This window comes from Tupaia chinensis, unplaced genomic scaffold (assembly GCF_000334495.1).
Source record: "Tupaia chinensis unplaced genomic scaffold, TupChi_1.0 Scaffold144806_1, whole genome shotgun sequence".
Classification (NCBI taxonomy): Eukaryota; Metazoa; Chordata; class Mammalia; order Scandentia; family Tupaiidae; genus Tupaia; species Tupaia belangeri.
The window spans coordinates 67902-74152 of NW_006204667.1; positions in this window are offsets into that span (position 1 = coordinate 67902).

Consider the following 6251-nt stretch of genomic DNA (forward strand, 5'->3'; position numbering starts at 1 on the left):
ACACACACACACACACACACAGAATTGTATCTTGACTTGTTTAACTTAATGATATGTATTCTTGTCATTAAAATAAATTATCATCTTTAATGACATCATTATGTTTCACCATATTTATTGGCCATAATACATTTATCTGGTTGGACATTACTTTTGTTGGACATTTACTTTTCCTTTTTTGTTATTATTATTTAGTTCCATGATGAAGGTCTTAAAATTAAGATGGTTGGGGGATCAGCAGTTAGTGTAATGGGTAAGTCGCGGACTCCCACGTAGTTGACCGCAGTTTGCGTACCGGACCCGGTGGCTTAAACTCACGCCAGGCGCGTGTGCGTGTGTGTCCAAGATCCCGAGAAGAGAATGGAGGCGAAGGGATTGCGGCGTGGCGGTGATTTCTCACTTTCTGTCTCTCTGTCTCTCTCTGTCTGTCTGTCAAGAGCACGTGCTCTATAGCAAAAACCTCTCATAAAAAAAAAAAAATTAAGATGGTTGGGGCCATCAGGTGGCATGATTGTTAAGGTGCTGGACTCCCACTTGGCCAACCATGGTTCTAATCCTTGACCTGAAAGCTTGAAAATCATGCTGGGTACATATGCATATATGCCCAAAATCTCAAGAGGAGAATGACAGAGAAGGGACTATGGCATGATCATCCACCCTGGAAGGTGATTACTCACTGTCCCTCTCATTCTTTCTCTTTGTCTGTCTCTGGAAAGCTCACATGAGCTATGGCAAAACAAAACAAAACAAAACAACAACAACAACAAAGAAAAAAAATCCCTTAAAAATAGGATGATTTTTTTACATTTCTGACTATTTTTAAATGATCTTTTGTAAGGATATCTTTTTCTTTTAAACTTATGCTATTTTTGGAAAAACAGAAAAGCCCTCAAATGAATTTCTGTAATACATGCCAAAGGTGGAGGTTCTTGTGGGAAATTCTTGACCTTATTTAGTTTAACAATAGCACTCCCTAATTAATGTATTGAATATGTATTATGTAATTTGCAAAAATCATTCTTGTTCCAACGTCACCGACTGCACAAGTGCAGAACTGACCTGGAGGCCCACGTGGAGCCTTGAATACTTGTTGTACCGTGAATGTTGTGATCGGAGATGCGTCGCTGTAGGTGTTATGGAAAGACAACACTTAAGGCTGAGCAACTCAATTCCATAGCCACCACTGTAGCTGAATAAATGATACCTTGAGAAAGTTGTAAATTTCTATCACTTGGTTTCAACTGGAGATAATAATACCACCATGCCGACTCCCCCATCCTCATCAGATCACAAACAATGATAGACTTCCCATCTGATTTGACATGGCAGCTGAATCTACTGTATCCATTTCTGACTCCACAAGACTGTCAATCTCACCACTGAATAATATAAGAGCGCATTTGCCAAGTCTCTCGCTAACACGCCAGATGGAGGGAAACTGCCACCGTATCCAATTTGTAAGCTTGAGCCTCTGATCAGAGGAAAACAAAAATCATTATTCTTGTGGCCAAGAATGGGAAGAATCATGTGATAATCCATGAATGATGAACGTATAAAAGAAAAAAAGGGGGATGTTTATGTTGACAGTAGAATCCACCTATTGCTACGCAAGGTTAATATTTATTATGTAAACATATTAAAGCTACATGTTATAAAAAACTGGATGCATTCTAGAAAGTAGCTCTCAGCATTGCAAGGTCCCTGAAGTCCTAAAACCCTTTGATAAATGAGATTTTCTCAGGAAATACTTAAATAGTGAGTCAGGAAAAAGTAAAATGCACTATAGACGAGGAAATTAGCCTGCTCAGATTGTAAATGCTTAGGACGCAGACGTGCGTGGTAAACCTATGCTTATTTGTTTTTCTCTGTTTGCACTTTGCAGAGTTGTTTGTACCGAGGCGCCATCCTTACTACGTAATGATAATAAAAAGGGTAACAATAGTCCACTTTGAATTTTCATAGTAATTTATAACCAATGACGTGTTCATGTCCATTATTTTATTTCGATGTACACACACGTGCACACCCTCACACACATTAAAAAATAAAAAACTTGAGAGGTGGAGGCCGAACCCATAACACAGTGGTTAAAGGAGCCAGATCCCATGTGGCTGACTGAAGTTCAAATCCTGCTCAGAAGGTTTTAAAAACACTTCAGGCACATGTGCAGGGCTGCCCCCAATCCAGACAGATGAAGAAATGAAGGAGAAGGGATTGTGGCGTGATCAAGACCCATTGTGGGATGCTTCTTCTTCTTTTCTCCCACTCTCTCTTTTTCCGTCTCTTATGATGCATTCCCCCCCGGCAATTATAAGATGAAGTTCAAATCCTGCCCAGAAGGTTTGAAAAACACTTCAGGCACATGTGCAGGGCTGCCCCCAATCCAGACAGATGAAGAAATGAAGGAGAAGGGATTGTGGCGTGATCAAGACCCATTGTGGGATGCTTCTTCTTCTTTTCTCCCACTCTCTCTTTTTCCGTCTCTTATGATGCATTCCCCCCCGGCAATTATAAGAAAAACAAAAAGCCCCAGAAAATTCCGAGGTGGATAGACAAGATTTTTGTTTTTCTTTCCTATTTCGCCAGAGTGCGTGTATACTCACCAGAGAGAGACAGAGACAAAGCAATCCTCCAATGGGTCATGTTCACACCACAATCTCTTCTCCATGTCTCCATCCTGTCACAATTTGGGGCATGCACACACACACACACATACCCAGCTTGTATTTTTCAAGCTACCCAGGCCAAGATTTGAACAGTGCAGTTGACCATGCGGAATCTAGTTCTACTAACCACTAGGCCATGGGACTTACCCAACATATTATTTATACGTGAGGAAACTGAGATTTAGAAAAGGTTTATATCCAGTAAAAGATGGTTCTGGGATAGATACATTTTCTCATTTCATGCCTTTTAATATAATTTTATCCTTCAAGCAAAATCCTAAACTTAGCATTAAGGACTTGAATTGGAACGCTCATGCAAAGGCTTTGAAAGTGGAGCTTTCCTGGATAAGGCTTAAAGAAGGGGGTGATGAAATGGTCCAATAAACTATAGATAATTTAAACTATTAGGCATTTTAATGGTTAATCAGCAGCAGAATAAAAAAAAAAATCCCAAAATGATTCCAAGAAGAAGTTGGTGGTTTGGGTTCTTTGATCATTTGATTATTGGATTCCTGCTTTACCATTCTTCTCCCTAAAACTTAAACCTTTACTTCCTGTTTCGTTTGCTATTCAGTTAAGGACAAAATCAATGAAAGTATCGTTTATTATCAGAGCCTCTTATTGACGCAGAAAAGCAAGATGGACTTTGGAGATGCAGGCGCTCTGTTCAGGTTTTGGAAACCTTAGGTACACCAGTCAAGAGGAAAGTTGTAAAGATAAATGGAATAATGTAATTGAAGGCGCATTGTATTGAGAGTAGAGTGAGTGCAGAGTTTAGTTATATCAAGGATGCTTTTTAAAAAAAAATATTTAACTTTATTTGCTATTATTACCTTTTTATTTGACCAGAGAGAGAGAGTAAAAAAAGGGAAGGTGAGAAAGCAGGCCACCAGATATAGGACCGGAACCGCAGTTGGCCATGTGCCTTAGCCACTATGCCACCTGTGGGCCCCTAGGATGCTATCTTTAAATAGTGTTATTTCTGTGTGACTACATGTATATCTGTATTTGTATATTTGTGGTTGCACGTGTGTTTCTATGTGTATATATATATATATATATATATATATATATATATGTAATGCCTGACTGTGTCTCTGTGTTTTATGTGTATTTCCATGCACGTGTGTGGAGTGCATGTGTGTGCTTCATATTATATGATAAAATATTCAGGCGATTGGTTGGAGCTATGAACTGATGGCCCAAAATATCCTTGGAAAGTAATTTTAGTTTTTGCAAGTGAACTAGCTCTATAATTCTGACCCTTGAGTAGAATTAAGACTTAAACACAACCTAAAAATAAATTATTAACAACTTCCTATGACTTTGGGTCCTCTCTGAAATCTTTGCCAAAAATGGGATTGAAGATTTTAGGTAATACATTTGCATTAGAGAATATTTTCAGGATGACTTAATCACTGATTTGCTCATCACAGCTCTTCAGAGTGTGGGTCAGTGGTGTAGTATCTGCCCAAGTTGTCCCAAGTTGACCGATGGCCACTCCACTAATCTGAGTCTGTACTTTGTCTTTCTCATATCTTCCCTGTTCTCAGTAGCTTACCACGGAGACTGGAGAGTGTGCTCTAGATTCCCTCACGTTCCCTGAATCTCACAGCTTGCAGTGGGACACCTTGGACGTCCTTCCAAGATGGCGCTTCCTGAGCTCATTCCCCTGGCACTGCCCAAATGCTCTTCTCCTACTCCTTCCACAGTGGATGTCACACTTTGTTGTCACATTTTACTACTAGGACAGTGGCTGTCACATTTATGCCTCTACCTGGCAGATGGCCACTGACTGAATATTGGCCTGAAGGCATGAATGAATCAATAGCAGGTAACTGGAAAAAGCTCCTAGGATCTAATGTAAATGCCTCGTATAAAGAATTAGTCCTGAAGGTGGAATCTTTCTCATCTGCTGACGAGGCAAACAAAGCCAATTTTTTTGAATTACCATCTTGTAAATAACATCAGTGGCAGAATTCAGTGGGGAAATGAGATGATCCTTGTAAAAAAAAAAATAAATAAAAAACACAAAACCAAAATGGAACAGAGAAATACTTTTTCTCTGTGTAAAGTTTCAGGTTATTTTGCTGAGTGTAAATTTTTTTATATACTTTCATATGAAGGAAGAGATAATACTTTATTATTCAAGTATAAATGCAGAATGAGAAACTTTGAGAAAGAAAAGCAGCTGTAATTCCATACAGAAAATGTTTTAAAAGGCTAATGAATGCACATTGTTGTATATTTGGGAGTAAAATGACCATGAAAAAGAAAGAAAAGAAGCAGAAAAACTCTCTTATGTGTACCAATAAACCGTAAATGTTTGTTATTTTCCCATGAACATCATCATATTGGATTCTATGGCACCTTTTTTCAGAATTTAAAATGCAGCAATCCAAAGAGGAAGAACTGTTCCTTTGGTAACCAAATCTTGGGGGGAAAACCCTAGGATCGAAAACCAAATAAATATGAACAGAAAAATTATTTCTCAACCTACACACTGGAAATCAAACCAATTTTATTTCAAACTATTAGCAAGAAATGCCCTGCCTACTTACCACCTGCATTTTCCCAATAATTTATAATTAGAGCTCAGCAGTAAGTATTGATTTCCAATGGATGAATATTACCTGTGCCCTAATAAACTGACAGACCTTCAGAAATCTATCCAGGGAGACCTTTAGAATACATGACATGAGTTAAACATATTTTATTTAACACCAGAGGAAATTTGCATTTCATCTCTCAGGCTTTTACGAAGCTGCTGTGAATGATTTAGCTTAGCTTTTCGATTTCAGAGTCATTTCATTTCAATTTGGGCACAGTCTTGTATAATTCTTAGCCTTTGTTCAGCCGAATGTAGACGACTGACATTTAGCATGTGGAATAACATGTCAAAAATATGGGATGCTTAAATTCACGGTTTGTGGGTTTAGTAAAGATGTGAAATAAAGCCTTTGATGCGTGTAAAAATCACAGTAAAATGTAAGCGAAACCTAATTGTAAAATGTAAATGAGGTCTAATTGTTTACCATGCTCTTGTAACTGGAATCCTGCTGGGTAATAGGCCAGGGCGTCCCTGAGGATGGGTAGTGCCAGGTTCAGCGTGGTCTGGGGAGGTTCAGCTCCAACGGATGGATCATTGTTTCTGAGCGGGTGGGTGGGGCTCGTCTTGCAGGAGCGTGCTCTGTTTTATATGGCCGGGAGCCTGTTCAAAGGCATGACCACCAAGAACAGAGTATCCACACAGAAAAGCTAGGTGTTAAGGGGGGAAGCAAAGAACTTGTACCTGTAAAGGATCACTCTGAACGAACTGAGGAAGCCAGGCTAATGCATTTTTTTTCTTTTTTCTTTTTTTTTGGAGAGGTTTTTGCTATAGGCCGTGTGTGCTTGCCAGACAGAGAGAGAGAGAGACAGAGAGACAGAAGCGAGAAATCACCCCCCACGGGGGATGGCCACGCTGCAATCCCTTCTCCTCCATTCTCCTCTCGGGATCTTGGGCATGCACGCACACGCACCCAGCGTGAGTCTAAGCCACCGGGTCCCGGCCTCGAACTGTGGTCGACTACGTGGGAGTCCAGT